Source organism: Trichechus manatus, unplaced genomic scaffold (assembly GCF_000243295.1).
Source record: "Trichechus manatus latirostris isolate Lorelei unplaced genomic scaffold, TriManLat1.0 scaffold00036, whole genome shotgun sequence".
NCBI classification, from domain to species: Eukaryota; Metazoa; Chordata; class Mammalia; order Sirenia; family Trichechidae; genus Trichechus; species Trichechus manatus.
Window position 1 is genome coordinate 3,173,506 of NW_004443972.1, and position 16,961 is coordinate 3,190,466.

At 36.9% G+C, this 16,961-nt stretch overlaps 1 protein-coding gene across 5 annotated transcripts in view; it reads left to right on the plus strand.

Annotated features, from left to right (window-relative positions):
• The window catches only part of MBD5 (methyl-CpG binding domain protein 5), a 154,585-nt gene that overhangs the window by 52,679 nt on the left and 84,945 nt on the right, over positions 1 to 16,961 (plus strand). The window contains exon 2 of one of the 5 annotated variants that reach the window (XM_023730374.1): positions 15,040 to 15,205. The exons of 3 other annotated variants lie outside the window; for them this stretch is intronic. The gene's annotated coding sequence lies outside the window, so the exon portion shown is untranslated. Of the gene's footprint in view, positions 1 to 13,601; positions 15,206 to 16,961 lie in introns of those variants that run through there. One more of the 5 variants, XM_023730372.1, reaches the window with a different exon arrangement.

Consider the following 16,961-nt stretch of genomic DNA (forward strand, 5'->3'; position numbering starts at 1 on the left):
GTCTCCCATTTAACAGTTACTACAAATGTTGCCCTATGACAATGGTTAACAATCTCACAACACATCAACAATATCCTTACTCTACTTTGTGTTTCCTATCATCAGCTTCCTACTCCCCTTCTGCCTTCTGGGCCTTGTCACTGGACTCCTGTACGTCGTTACTCTCATGGTTTTACTGGGCTGTCCATCCCTTTCTTCTTTTTGATTGAGTACTTTTTATGTTTTCATTTTTACCTACTTTGTTGGCTCTTTAGCTATAACTGTGTTTTGTTATTTTAGTTGTTATTTTATGGTTTATAGTATACATCTTTAACTTATCACCATCTGCCTTCAAGTGAAACTAAATTACTTCACTTATTAGAATCTCACAATAGTGTACTTCCATTTCTCCCCTTCTGGCCTTTGTGGTATAGTTGTCATATATTGTACTTTTTTATGTGTTTTAAACCCACACTGCATTGTTGTTATTTTATTTAAAAATTTTTTAATTTAAGAAAAATATCTTACATGTTTACCCATGTTATAATTACCATTTTGTGGTGCTCTTCATTCCTTTGTCTTAGATCCGATTTCATTCTGGTATCGTTTCTGCATGAAGGACTTCCTCTACCATTACTTGTAGTGCAGGTCAGCCAGTGATGAATTCTTTCAGCTTTTGTATATCTGAAAAAGTTTTTATATAGCCTTCATTTTTGAAATACGTTTCTTTCTGTGTATAGAATTCTAGGTTGACAAGTTTGTTTGCTTGTTTGTTTCAGTACTTTAAAGGCAAGAGTCTACTGTCTTCTCACTTGCATTGTTTCCACTGAGAAATCTACTGCCATTCTTAAATTTGTTCCTCTGTACATAACATGTCTTTTTCTCTGGCTACTTTTAAAGCTTTTTCTTTATCACTTGTTTTGAGCGGTTTGATTATGATGGGCCTTAGGGTAGTTTTTGGGTATGTTTGTTTGTTTGTTTTTCACAGGCTTTTTGTGCTTGGGATTTCTTGTGATTCTTGGATTTGTGGGGCTATAGTTTTCATCATAATCTGGGAAAATTTCAGCCATTATTTCTTCAAGTATTTTTTCTGTCCCATCCTCTCTTATATTCTTCAGGGATGACACATACAGTAGACCACTTGCAGAAGGGCTCTGGTGATATAGTGGTTAAAGTACCCGGCTGCTAACTGAAAAGTCAGCTGCTCTAACCCACCAGCCACTGTACGGGAGAAAGATGCAGCAGACTGCTTCTGTAAAGATGTATAGCCTTGGAAACCCTGTGGGGAAGTTCTCTCTCCTACAGGGTCGCTATGAGTCGAAATCAACTCGACAGCAATGAGTTTTTGGGTTAGACCGCTTACATTGTCCCACAGATCATTGATGCTCTGCGGGTTTTTTGTTGTTGTTTCCCAGCCTCTTTTCTCCGTTTCATTTTGGGTACTTTATCTATTGTCATGTCTTCCAGTTCACTAATCTTTTCTTTGGCAATGTCTTACCTGCTGTTAATCCCATCCAGTATATTTTTTCATCTCACACATTGTAGTTTTCATCTCTAGAAATTCCATTTGGATCTTTTGTGAGTATCTTATATGTCTCTTTATCATTTTGAAGGTATGAAATACAGTTATAATAACTGTATTAATGTTCTTATCTGCTAATTCTAACATCTGTGTCAGTTATGCATTAGTTTCAGTAGGTTGATTTTTTAATTGAAATTTTTATTGAGATAATTGTAGATACACATGTAGTTGTAAGAAGTAATACAGAGAAATTCCATGTATCTTCTACCCAGTTTCCCCCAGTGGGAATGTATTGCAAAACTGTAGTAAAATATAACAGTCGGAATATATTGTATCATCCTCTGATCTTGTTCAAATTTTCTATTTTACTTGTACTTATTTGTATGTATGTGTGTATTTAGGTCTATACAGTTTTATCATGTATAGGTTCATTTATCTACCACAACAAAGTATAGATAAGTTCCGTCACCATAAGGGTCCCTCTTGTTGCTCTTTTATAACCACACCACTCTCTCTCTTCCCCCTACCCAACCCTTATCCCTAGTTCCTGGCAACCACTAATATGTTCTCCATTTCTAACATTTTGTCATTTCAAAAGTGTTATATGAATGTAATCATACAGTATGTAGTGTTTTGGTATTGGCTTTTCTCACTCAGTATAATTCCCTAGAGGTTCATCCAAGATTGATTGGTTTTTATTTTCACTCCATTGCATTTTCCTCCTTCTTTGCATGCCTGGTGATTTATATTGTATACCAGACCTAGTGAATTTTTTTTATTTTTGGGGCACTGAGTATTTTTGTTTACCTTTAAATATTCTTCAGTTTTGTTCTGGGATGCAGTTGAGTTACTTATAAAAAACAAATTTGATCATTTCAGGTTTTGCTTTTAAGACTCATTAGGCAGTATCAGTACAGTGTTTAGTCTGAGTCTACCTATTCTCCACTACTGAACCAGAAACCTTCAGTAACTCTACCCTATACTTCTTGAGTCATGAAGTATTCCAGTTCTCAACCTGTGTGAGTGCCTGATAATGTTCCTTCTATTCCTTTTAGGCAATTCTTTCCTTGGCCTTGAGTAGTGTCCTCACATACATATACTGGTCAGTACTTATTGAATATTCAAGAGGAATCCTCTGCAGATCCCTGCATTTCTCTCTTCCCTGACTCTTCAGCTCTATCTCCTCAGCTTAGGGAGTCTGATGGGGTCCAGCTGGGTTCCTCCTCTCTGCAGCACAGCCTGGAAACTCTGAAGGCAATAAGCTGGAGCAATCATAGGGCTCTTCTAATTTGTTCCCCATCTCAGAGGGACCACTGGGCTGTATTGTCTGGTGTCCAGTTTCTTAAAAACAATTGTTTCATAATATTTTGCTTGTCTTTTTTATTGTTTCAGACAAGAGAGCAAATCTGGCCCCTGTTACTTCATCTTGGCTGGAAGTCAAAGTCCTCTATGATTGATTCTTAATAAAGTTTATTAAATTTATTCTTTGATCAAAAAGAGGAAAGAAAATAGAAATTTGTTTTCTTTTAATGTCATTTTATTATTAGCATTCATCCAAGTTAAACTCTTTCCCTTACTCTTCATGTTGTTCCCCTCATAACTTTAAAGGTTCCTTTTCTTTCTATAGGATCGCTATGAGTTGGAATCGACTTGGAGGCAACGGTTTGGTTTTTTGGGGTTTTTTTCCCTATCTTTAGGATTTTTCGTTAACCTCAATTCATCATGGACTTGCTGAACATTTTATTGTTGTTTAGGTGAAAGTTTACGGAGCAGATTAGCTTCCCATTCAACCATTTATACAGAGCTTGTTTCATGACATTGGTTGCAAACTCCTGAATGTCAGAACTCTCCCCCATTCCTCCCTGGGTTCCCTGTGTCCATTTGCCCAGCTTTCCTGTCCCTACTGTCCTCCTGAACTTTGCTTTTGGGCAAATGTTGCCCTTTAGGTCTTGTATAGTGGATTGTTCTGAGATGTACATTCCTCACAGGTGTTATTGTTCATGTTAGAGGCATGTCTGTTGTATGGCTATAATGTAATCTCTGAGAGTGATTTCAGTCTTGATAAACTTTTTGACATTTTTCTCACATGACTTTTCATTTGTCCTCCCATCTTTTTTCCTACCTTTCTTCCTTCTTTCCATTCAAGAAATATTTTTTGAGGTCCTGTAATGTGCCAGATGCTGTGCTAAGCACTGGGGATAACCAAAAAGCAAACCTACTGCTGTCGAGTCAATTCCGGCTCATAATGACCCTATAGGACAGAGTAGAACTGCCTGGTAGGGTTTCCCAGGCTGTAAATCTTTACGGAAGCAGACTGCCACATCTTTATCCCACGGAGCAGCTAATGCGTTTGAACCAGCAACCTTTCAGTTAGCAGCCAGGCACTTAACCGCTGCGCCACCAGGGCTCCTCAAACTGGGGATAAGGATAGACAAATTCCTTGATCTCTTGCTTAAATTCTAGTGATGGGGGAAAAGCATTAACATGTAAGCAAAATTATTTTAGTTAGAAATATGTGCTATGAAGAAAATAAATTACATGACATTTTAAGGTGATATTTGAGCTAAAATATTAGTAATGAGCAAGAGCAGCCATGAGAAGAGCTAGAAGACTGTTCCAGGTGGAGAGAACAGCAACTATACAAGCTCAAAGTCAAGAATAAGCTTGTCTAGTGAGTGGCCATCTAAGATGAAGCCATTGGTCCCAACCCACCTGGAGCAAAGGAGAATGAAGAACACCAAAGACACAAGGAAAATATTAGCCTAAAAGACAAAAAGGGCCACATAAACCAGAAACTGCATCAGTCTGAGACCAAAAGAACTAGATGGTGCCCGGCTACCACCAATGACCACCCTGACAGGGAACACAGCAGAGAGTCCCTGACAGAGCAGGACAAAAGTGTGGAGCAGAACTCAAATTCTCATAAAAAGACCAGACTTAATGGTCTGACTGAGACTGGAGGCACCCCGGAAGACATAGCCCCCAGACTCTCTGTTAGCCCAAAACTAAAACCATTCCCGAAGCCAACTGTCTTAGGCTGGGTTCTCTAGAGAAGCAAAACCAGTAAAGTGTATAAATACATATATATAGAGAGAGATTATATCAAGAAACAGCTCACGTAATTGTAGAGGCTAGAACGTCCCAAGTCCGTGGATCAGGGTAGAGGCCTGTCCCAAGTCACACAACTGCAGAAGCTGGCATGCCCAAGATCAGCAGATCGGAGAGCAGGGCTCCGGCTCACAGGCTGTGCAGATCAACGAATCCCAGGTTCGGCAGATAAACTGACAGCTCAAGTCCCAAGAACGGGAGATGAGACTACAGGAAGCAGCCACAGGATCCAGAGAGAGCAAAAAGCCAGAACGTCTGTTTATATACAGATTCGGGCCACACCCCCAGAAGGCCCCCTTTCATCTGATTGGCTACTCACAGCATATTCAATCATGGGAGTGATTACATTAAAACACTGAGAATCATGGCCCAGCCAAGTTGACACACAGTCTTAACCATCACACCAACTCTTCAGATAAAGATTAGACTGAACTATAAGATGTAAAATGATACTCGTGAAGTGTGCTTCTTAGCTCAAGTAGATACATGAGACTAAATGGGCAGCTCCTGTCCAGAGGCGAGATGAGAAGGCAGAAAGGGACAGAAGCCGGTTGAATGGACATGAGAAATCCAGGATGGAAAGGAGAGGAGTGCGCTGTCACAGTATAGGGAGAGCAACTAGAGTCACATAACAATGTATGTATAAATTTTTGTATGAGAAACTAACTTGAACTGTAAACTTTCACTTAAAGCACAATAAAAAAAAAAAAAATAATAAGCTTGGTATGTTCAAGGAACATAAAGATGGCCAGCATGACTGGAGAGTCATCTACAAAGAGAAGAGCAGTGCATAATGAGGTCGATAAGTTCTTCAGAGGTCAAATCACAAGCCTTGAAAGATGAATCTTAGGTTATGTGCCTTTCCTTTTACTTTTGAAACATGGCTTCTTTTTACCTAAGCCACTTACATAGCTCTTTCTGTAAGCACTTGATCTTTCCACATGTCTCTGTTTCTTCACCTTTGGGCTTAGGCTTAGATGGATGGTTAGAGTTTCCTTCTTTTTTTTAATAGGTCTGTTTGTCTCCCATGTAACGTATGTTGGCCATGCACTTTTGTCTGTCTCTAAATACTTTGAAGTATGCTTTCTCTAAGTCTAAAATTCCTGTCTAACCACTCCCAGTGTGCACTTCCTTGGCTGTTACAATCTCTGAGATAACATGATTCTTTCTCCAATTATTCCTTCTTGGTCAGAATTAAATATCAAGAAGTAATTTTAAGAGATGTATGTAAGCAAGGCATCTAAAATTTTGTCAGGTCATCAACTTTTATCACAAACACTTCTAGCGGATTTCTCCCCCCCATCGATTCTCAGTGCAGCAGCAAGAGATACCTTCCCAATGTGCAAACAAGATTTTGTCATTCTGCTTATACTCCTTTGATGGCTTCATTTGCAATTCAAATGAAATTCAGAACACGATTATGGCTGATAAGGCCCTGCATGGCATGATCTCCTCCCTGCCTATTTCTCCAACTTCATCTCATGCCATTCCTGCTTCCCTCATTATACTCCAGCACTAAAGGTCTTCCTTCAGTTTCTAGAATATATCCAGCTTTTCTCCAGCGCTAGAGTTTTGCACAGGCTGTTTCCTTTGCCTAGAACAGTCTTCCCTGGTTCTCTTCTCTTGGCCAGCTTCTTTCTCATCCTTCAGGTCTCACTTAAAGGTCACCTCCTCAGAAAGGACTTCCACCTCCCTAAAAGGGGTCTTTTTCATTCCTTATTCTTATTTCTTTTAGGCCCTTGTTTATTTCTTTCATAGCACATAACACAACCTGCATTTATTTTATTTATGTATTTGTGTATTGGTTTTGGGTCTGTCCATATCACTACAATGCAAGCTTCATGACAGCATGAACTCACTGTGACCTAGTTACTATTTTATGAATCTCTTACTGAACAAGACGAAAAAGATTCATATCAATGTTACTGTCTTACAACATGCATTTTTTGCTAAGTTTAATTTCATTTTAATTGTTTATGACAATTCTTTGTCTTATATTTTGTAAGATTAATGAAGACTTGGTAATGTGAAATTTCCCAGTAGCTCTCTGATTATTATATGTATATATTTTTAGGAAGTAGATTTAAGTTGCCAGGAATTTTTTTAAAAAAACAGTATAATAGTGAGCTGTTTGGTAATGCCTGATGTAAAACCATGGTTGAAAATATGAAACAGTATGGGATTTTATCTCTTTAGCATTCAGCAGTAGTCACATACTGCTGTTAAATCACAGCACTTGTATTACAATATCCTGGCATTTTTTTTTAAAAATGGTATTGTCTGTTGAAATACTCATGTTTAAAATATACTAATTATAACTGTAGTTGTCTGTTGAAGTGTTCGTGCTTAAAACATTAGAATTATCATTGTAATCACATCTTTGGATTTCTTTATTAATTGTATATTACTAGTAATAAATGACCTGATAGTGTAAATGTGAAGTTTATTTGACGATTTCATGGTATTTTTCTTACAAATTTAGTAAATTCCTTTCATTTGTCCTTGTTTTTAGTGTTTTGTAGTTGCCTGCTGTGTTTAATAGATGATTTATATGTCAACATCTGTTTTCTGATTCCGTTTTGGATCTCTTTCTGAGAAAAATAATGAATCGCTAGTTAATGATACTGCTTAGCCGTGAGCTAGAATTAAAACACGGTCCTAAAAATTATGTAATCTTTTCCAGAGACTTTGTATGTTATTCGAGACTTGTTTTTCAGCTGATTGGTTTGTCTGGCTCATCACCATCCATCTTCAGAACTATAAAAATAAAAATATGAAAACATATCCCTATTGATTTTTTTTAAAGCTGCAATAAAGTCTTCAAATGATACCTATAGTTAAAACTAAAGAAAACTTTGTCTTTTTATTCTGCACCTTTGCTTCTGTATCAGTTTGCCATGGAAATTTTTTTCATTAATATTAGATTGATTTGCCCAGAGATAAAACTGCTTGCATCATCTCATCTCCTAATGTTCCTAAAGCCTCCTAAGCCAACTTTTAGTATTTTAACCTCCAAGTCGTTCCAGAATCCTAGGAGTTTCTGCAATGCTGAGTATTCTTGAAACTCAGATAGAACGCATTGATGTGTTCAATGTTAGTTTCAAGGTCACTGTAGGGTTTTCATTCTATCTTGGTGCAAAAAAAAAAAACACAACTTTTAAAGCACTTCAGTCATCAAGGAAAAACTCTGAATTATAAACTGAAGAATTCCAAGGACGTTTACAAAATATAAATAGTCAAATGCTTTTATCAAGGCTTATATATACTATTATAGGCTATTTTTACTATGAAATATTGAAGTCCATATTAGTGACATACAAAAACAGTATTTAATTTCAGTAGTTGTACTTCATACTCTACTATATTATATATTAAAATTCAAGCCTGAGTCCGTGCTTTAATGTAAATATTCAGCTTGTGAAGATTGTCTAAAATGTGCGTCAGAATCGACTCAATGGCAACGGGTTGTCTTTGTTAGTACTGTGTAGCTTCATGCAACTTAAGCAAAGCTCCCACGCGGTTTCCAAGAGTTATTCCACAGCTTTTGAGGGCCCACACTATGTTTTTGAGTACCTAGAGTCGGCAGTGGGTTTGGGTTTTTTTTTGTTTTTGTAGACATATGGTAGGAGCCCTGGTGGCGCAATGGTTAAGCACTCAACTGCTAGCTGAAAAGCTGGTGGTTTGAACCCATCCACCCAGCATCTCTGTGGGGAAAAAGATCTGATGATCTTCTCCCATAAAGATTACAGCCAAGAAAACTGTATGGGGCAGTTCTACTCTGTCACATGGGGTTCACTATGAGTCAGAATCCACTCGACAGCACCTAACAACAACAGCAGACATATAATAGGTGCTCAGTACATTTTTTTTTTAAATAATTTGAACATCTGAAGATTAAGATACAAAGATTACTTTTACTAAGATCACCCAAGAAAGAGTAGATTAGCTATTCATGGCATTTTAGGTGAAAAGGCACCCAATTTCACCATCTATAGAAACTAAAGTACTACAACCTTATATATGATGTTTGAATATCACTTAAATGGTTTTACACTCAGAACATATTCTTCAAATCAATTTTCTTTACTTGACAAGCATGTCTTGGAAATCTTCCCATATCAAAACTTCAGAAGTACCTCTTTTAACTGTTGTATTCTATTTCATGATATGGATGTTTTGTAATTTATTTACCTATTCTCTAATTAATAGAAATTTAGTTTGATTTTTTTCACTCTAATGATCAATGCTGCAGTAAATATAATTTTTCATAACTCTTTGTGCATGTATTTGATTATTTCTCCAGGCTCAGTGAAGAAGAGGAATTGCTGTTTCAAAGGATATGCACATCTTAAATTCACGTAGATTCTGATATATTACCCTCCCAAAAGAATGTAACAATTTGTCTTTCTACCAGTAGTTTATGACACTAGCTATTTTCCTGTACCCTTGACAAAATTTGATATTAGCAATCTTTTTTAAATGTTTACAAATCTTATGAGTGAAAAACAATACTACCTTATTGCTTTATTTTGCATTTTTCTGATTTCTACTAAGATTGAGCATCTTATGTTTACTGGCCTTTTACAGTTCCTTTTCTCAGCCTGTCCATTTTTTCTATTGGGCTGTTTATCTCTTTTTCTTTTTTATTTGTAGGAGTTCTTTATACATTTTAGACATTAATCCTTTGACTGTTATATGTGTTGCAAATATTTTCCCTAGGCCATCAGTTGTCTTTTTTTTTTTTTTTTTGGTGATTCTTTTGCTGAATAGAAGTTTTAATTTTTGATGTAGTCAAATTTAACAGTCTTTTTATTATGGTATATAGAACTTTCTCCCAGCTTAGATTACATGTTCTATATCTTCAGTTAACACAGTTGTTCATATCTTAAACCTCTTCGTTATTTGCCCACCCATCTGTAAAACCCAGGCCATGTTTTATTTCTATTTGAGTTTTTCTTACATCTTTAAAACATTTTCTTTTGAGATAATTTCAAACTTACTTAAAAGTTGCTGTAGTGCAAACAACTCTCTTCACACAAATTCACCAATTGTGACATTTTGCCACATTTGTTTTATCATTCTTTCTCTTTTCTCCCTCTGAATATGAAATGTTTGTTTTGTTTTTCCCAGAACAGTTTGATATTAAGTTGCAAACATCACGTGATCCATTTGGTTTTTGCTTTTTCTGGTTCAGTGGTAGAATTCTCACTTTCCATGCAGAAGACCCAGGTTTGATTCCTGGTCAGTGCACCTCAAGCGTAAACACCACTCGCCTGTCACTCAAGGCTTGCATGTTGCTGTGATGCTGAACAGATTTCAGACGAGCTTCTAGGCTAAGACAGACTAAGAAGGTAGTCCTGGCTGTCTAATTCCAAAACTCAGCCAATGAAAACGCTATGGATCACAAGGGTCTGATACCTTTGTGCATGGGGTCGCCATGAGTCAGGAGCCGACTCAATAGCAGCTAACAACAACATACTCAATGAGCCAGAAGGTCCAAATCTATCTATACTGCTCTTTTGTTTGATAAGTGATGTTCTGCTAGATAAGGTCACATTGGATTCTGCCATACATTCATGATCACAGACCTCAAATTGGCTTTCAACACTACCTGTCAAACTTACTTTTTGCCTGATCAACTTATTTTCCACTCTTTACAAGAGCTATTTCAGCCTTTTTTCATCGTTTTTTACCTTCAACTTCCCTCCTCTGTCCTCATTCTCATCAGATGTAGTCTTCTGTAGTTTACAGAGAAAACAGAAGCCTTCAGATAGAAACACTGTCATCTCTAGGCCACATATGAAACCTGTCTTCATTTATACCTGCCCATTCCCCCTCTTTTGAGTCAGTTACTCATTTCGAAAACAAGATGTACTTTACTCCTCCTTCAAACTTCTGGATCGTTTTAATTGCAGAGTCTTGTGTAGTGATTAAGTGCTCGACTGCTAACTGAAAGATCAGCGGTTTGAACCCACCAGCCACTCCACAGGAGAAAGATGTGGCAGTCTGCTTCCGTAAAGAGTACAGGCTAGGAAACCCTGTGGAGCAGTTCTCCTCTATCCTGTAAGGTCACTATGAGTCAGAGTCAACCCAGTGGTCACGGGTCTGGTTTAATATTGCCAAATTAGCTATGAAGAAACAAAACAACTGTTGCCATTTATAATAGCTTGTATGTAGTAGTCAGAATTTTCTCAATACTATAAAAACAAAATACAGAAATAAATTCTGTTAATGAAAGTAATTAAAAATTGCAACTATCACTCATGTCCTCTGAATTTATACTTTTTATTCATCGAAATAGTCCATTCTTTTTGATGAATTTTAATAAGTAATATTATAATTTGGCCTTATAAGTTTCTACTAACAGCCTCTTTTCCTGTTTTATATAATGGAGGTTCCATTTAGAGTTTATTAGACAAAAGAGATCTACTGCTAAAATAATTTGAAAATCACTTATTTGATCCAATCCCTTAATTTTACAAATTAAAGCTCAGGTTAAGTAGCTTGCTCAAATGTTATACAGCTAGAAATTTGCAGATACCAGACCTCCTAACTCTTAGTTCAGTGTTCTATGATTTACTACCTCATGTCTGAATTTCTGTAATACGTACAGTACATGTCATGCCATTTAGCATTTAATGACATGGTTTTTATATACGCATTCATTTATTCAACAAGTAATTGTTGAGAGTTTTCTCTGTTCCAGACACTCTTCTAGGCACTGGGAATATCCCCTAAGTCTGGAAACTGTGCTGAAAATAAAATTAGAAAAATAGATTCTATTCTGTCTTCGTTTAATTTGTGGTTGAGTACACACCTGCAGTTAGCCCCCCTGTGTGTATTTGTGTACCACTGAGTGGTTTTAACATTATTATAAAGAAGAAATTGCTATCTATGGCTGTATTTTAGGGGAATAAAAAAAAGTTCTTTAGTATTTTGGAAGATGAGTAAAAACAAATGAGTAATTCAACTCAAAGCACATTATATGCATACCATGTCCTTGCTAGTATGTTTGGCAGCCAGGAGCACCAGAATGAATGAAACAAGGAATGCATGTACTTTAAAACAGAGCGTGGTAAGTGCTGCTACATACGCGTAATCAGCCCTGTAGTATGAGAGAGGAATGAACAAGTAACTAAGCAGGAGACTGGAGGAGGCTTCATGGAGGGGTTGACCCCGAAGTCAGGTTAAAGAACACACGAACGTGAGGGAAATCTTTCTGTGCCCAAAGAAGAACACACGCATAGGCATAACACTGTGAATGGGTCTGGCTTTTCCAAGAAAGTTTAGTGCAGCAGGATATTAAGGTGTGTTTTGGGAGGAGTAGTGAGTAGGTGTTTTTAGGCATCATTAGATGATTGAAGAATGAAAGTAATTTTTTTTTTAAATGTGTCCTGGGTATTCCTTGTGCTTCTACCTTATTTCTTTTCCTGAGTTTTAAGTTACTTGAAAGCAAGGACCGTATTTTGTACTGAACTTCCCTATTTTATGATGACTAGCACATGCTGGGCGTGGCAAGGGCTTAGTATATACTTACTGTTTATAAACTGTGCTCATCATTCACTCAACAATTTTTTTTTTTTTTTGGCTACAGTATGTTTAAGGGCCTGTACTTTGAGCTGTGGGAAATAAAAAAGATGTGAAACAAAGATAGCCTTTGAAGAACCCAAACCAAATTACAGCGGATATTTTGTAATTTATGACTGCTATATCCACGTACTCATGAGGCCTAAATTCTCCTCAGGGAAACAGACAATAACAGGGTAAAAGTAAAGTAAAATTAAAATTGAAATAAATACTGATAGTAAATAATAAAACAAATTGTTGAGTCAGCTCCTACCACAATAGAACTGTGCTCCACAGGATTTTTAATGGCTGGTTTTTCAGAAGTGGATCACTAGGCTTTTCTTCCAAGGCACCTCTGGGTGGAACTTGAACCTCCAACCTTTCGGTTAGCAGCCAAGTACCTTAACCATTTGCACTACCCAGGAATTCCAAATAGTAGGTAGTGATTAATACTACGGAAGAAAAAAAAAAGTAGGAAAAAGGGATATAAAGTGTCAGAGAGTTTGGAAAGAGAAGGTAAAGTTAATTGATTTCTCTTGCCTCAGTTTCCTAAAGTTAAGAAAGGAAAAACCACAGTACCTTATAAAGTTGTTAAGAGGATTACCGAGTTAATATATATATATGGATAAAGTGCTCAGCATAGTTCCTAGAAGATGGCAAAATAAACGTTAGCTAATATTATTTATACAGTTGGCTAAAATAACTTTAGCTCAGTAGTCATCTTATTTTCATCACGTGTGGACTTTCTTTATTAAAGGATATACTTCCCAGCACTTTTGTACTACTTTGTCTGTAGGTGAAGACTTTCTCACCCATGTCTTGCTTCCTTTAGTTTCTGCTTCCAGTGCACTCACTTCAAAGATTATTTTCTTATTGAAGTAAATTATTGTCCTTTGATTTTGCTTCTTCTAGAACACAGTATTTGCTTATCTAGATGTCGGGTCATCATTTTTTATTTCAGGCATCAGGCAGACATTCAGATCTTCCTGTGGAAAATATTCATTAATACTTCATCACTTAACCGCATCTCAAGGTTAAAAGTCTGACAAAATGAGACCTTTATGCTTGCTTACCAGCTAAAAATGAGCACAATATCAGAAATGTTATTAACAGACAAAAACGTAAAATCTTCAATTTTAATCTTTTGGAAAATGGTCATTTGCATGGATTAAATGAAGTTTCAGATCTCCTAACCTTTCTGGTGGTGCCTTTCTGGTAGCCCTGGTGGTGCAGTGGTTAAAAGTTCTACTGCTAACCAGAAAAAAAAGGTCAGCAGTTCAAATCCACCAGCTGCTCCTTGGAAACCCTATGGGGCAGTTCTCTGTCCTATAGGGTCTCTGTGAGTCGGAATCGACTCCACAGCAACAGGTTTGGGTTTAACCTTTGTTTGCCTTTCTAACTTCTGTGCATCTTTAAATGAATCCTGCTTACCACCCTTCTCTGATCCTGAAAACTACATTAATGCTGTTTTTATTTGGTACTCCATACTTAGCTCTATCATAGCTGAAATCACTTGATGTTGTTTACCTGACTAACCATTCTCCCACTCAAACAGTAAGCTCCTTGAGATGAGACTGTATTCCCTTTATGTTTGGGTCCCCAGCACCCATCACAATGCTTTACACACAGTAGATGTTCAATAAATACTTAATACATCAAATATAATGCCTAGAGTACCTTTAGTATATCACGACTATAGAAACATAGTCATTTAACCTTGGTTCCACATCCCTTGGTTGCTCCTCTGTCTCTCCTGGCTGCTTCCTGAGGAATGAGCATGCTGCCGCACCCCATCCTACACATTCCCTTGTCCTGCTCTTGCTCAAAATCATTTCTGGTTTTCTAGTGAGCAAAGTTGTAGTCAGGAGGAGGTGGCGCGCGCATGCACGCACGCACGCACACACACTGACAGGGAAGACCAGAAAGATTGAGAGAGTACCCTCTGGAGTATAACTATGGTCCAGGGTGTGGTCCTTAGTTCTTCCAAGTAAAAAACTTGATTTTGCCATTGTACTCAGGGATGATGAACCTCTTGGTTCTGGCACAAACCATGTATATTTACAGGAGATTATAAGCCAGGTGGCCTATTTATTTCTTTATTTTCAGTGGCTGAAATACTTGTACCTGCTATCTAGGTCACTTTCTTAATGATATCAGAGCACCTATGAAATCCATCTAAGAATCAGGAGATTGTCCAGTGACTGTGGGAACAGAACAAAATGAGTTAGACTATCCCAAGGATTATTTTTTTCAGCCTGGTGAACCATTTTTGTCCCACAACAGAGTAGAGCAGTGTTTCCTTGATGACTAGAAGAAAACAATAAGAAGTAATGCGAGGTCTCAAGTAGACATTTGAAAGCTCTTATACATTTTTTTTTCTTTCTGGCAAAAATAAAACAATTTAAAAATACATAAAGTAAGAGAACATTGGTGACATTTTATAAATCTTAATGAGTATGTATAATTTGGTTTCATAATTCTTTGATTGCAATATGAGTTCCTGAGACATTGCTAATATGATATTGCCAATGATGGTGCTACAGAAGAAGAAAAGGTAGAGGATTGAATTTTGGTGGGAGTTCTCTGTATCTTCTACCTCCTCTAACTCAAGAATCACGATAGTCTCAGGGTCAACTCAGTTTCATTAAGAAAGTTAACTATATGCTTGTGGTTTTAGCTGGCTTTCTGGCCGACTACACCTAATACTACTGCATGATAATCTGTTGAGAGTACATCCTCCAGCCTTTCGAGGAAACTATTAGGTTGTAGGTTAAGTGATCATTAAAAAAATAAAATAAGTTGTACCTCTTATCAAGGACTACAGTGTCCTTCAAGCCTTATCTCAAGGTCCTTTCTTATTCCAGAGTTTGGAAACCCAAGTGCCTTCAGAGGCCAGGCTGGAAGCAGGAAGCCACCACAGTGAACTGGAGAGCCAAGTTCTTTCTGGAGGAGCAACCACTGCTCCACTCCAGATAACTGTTGCAAGGCAGGAATGTTGACCTAGTGTTACCACATTGTCCAGTTTTTCAGGTAAAGCAGGAATCCAAATCTTCATGTAAAATCTTTTCATTTAAATATACATAATTAATTCATTTTTATTATTATTTTCAAATCATATACAAGCCAGACAACACTTCTGCAGGTGTGATTTGGCCTGGAGTCTTCCAGTATATAACCTTGGTCTTATATTTTGTTTACCTACTTGTCAAATTAGAGACTTTATTTTCTACAGGTTTTGCTTTTCTTCAATGCATTCTCTAAAATACTCCACCTAATTTTGTGGTATTGAAACTCTCTTATTCTCCAACCTGAATACTTTGTGTATAAGTTTTCTTTGGCTGCTACGTTTTCTCTGCCATCCTGAACATTACAGTGAGCAATCCAATGTTAAATGGAGTCCCCTTGAGACATTTTAGATTTAACACCAATAAACATCCATGGACATTGCTACTTACTTGGTTTGTGCCTGATACGTGAGCTCCATAAACACAACACAAGATGGTTTATTTCATGGGACTTAGAGATTGTGTGCTCTCTGGGCTCCCCTTTCTAAAATCCACACAGAGTTGATCTTCCTTCTCTTGTCTTAAGGCCTTACCAGACAACTGATTAGATTTTAGTTATGTTTATCGTGTTTGCTGGAGATGTTGATTAGAGTTGGGTATTCCTAGATATTTATACACACTTACAAACAATGTCTTTAGATGGATTTGCTCAATGTCTGAGGAGTTTTCCTGTTTTAACTTTAATAATAGCCTGGTTTCCTAAGTCTTGGGGTCATATTGCTTTACCTCTATACAGTACTGATACTTCAAGTAGGAACTTGGCATCCACTGCCAAGTGAATTGGTTAAGAGCTCGGCTGCTAACCAAAAGGCCAACAGTTCAAATCCACCAGCTGCTCCTTGGAAACCCTATGGGGCAGCTCTACTCTATTCTGTAGGGTCATTATGAGTTGGAATTGACTCAACGGCAGTGGGTTTTTTAAACATTTTTTTTTTTTTAGCAAAAGAGTATATTAACATTAGTTGTTTCAGTATGTTTCACAATCCCAAATTGGCATGATTCACGATTGTTTTATTCTTACAGAACAGTTTTGGGAAAAAATAATATTGATGTAAATCAATTTTTCAACAGTAATTTGACCTGCATATATTGAGCTGCATCTGAGTGGCCAAAATACCAGTGATGGATGGTAAGATATGAAAAGTATCCCTTACAACTTGTTTAGCACATTCTTAAATAGATTATATAAATGCAGGCAAGTTTTTTTTTTTTTTTAATCAGTATTCCCTATGAGAAACTTCACTATCCTACAGAAAAGCAAAAAATAACAAAATGTACTGGTGGCTAATTAACATAAATAAATCATAAATTTTTTTCCTTCAGAATTATGGTGACTTCATCAGTTAGTTCTGGTGTGACTTATTACTGTTCTTTAAAACAGTTCTGTAGGTGTTTTTTTAAGGATATGTATTTTGGAGCTGGTAATTTTTTACTTTTTGACTTTTAAAAAAAGCAGGCGTAGTAAGCATTTTCTACATATGCATAAAGACCGTCACTTTCCACTTATATATCTTAAAAACATAAAGGGAAACTTTAACTTGAAGTTATCTGTCTCAACTACTTTTTCTTTGCTATCATATAGGGTGGCAAGGGCAAACAGAAATCTCCGCTATGTGTAGTAATTCATATGAAGTAAAAGGACTGGATATTATTGTGGTATTCTTTCTGGCTCACTATATATTGTTCTTCATTTGGCTAAAACAGAGAAATAGTGTAATACT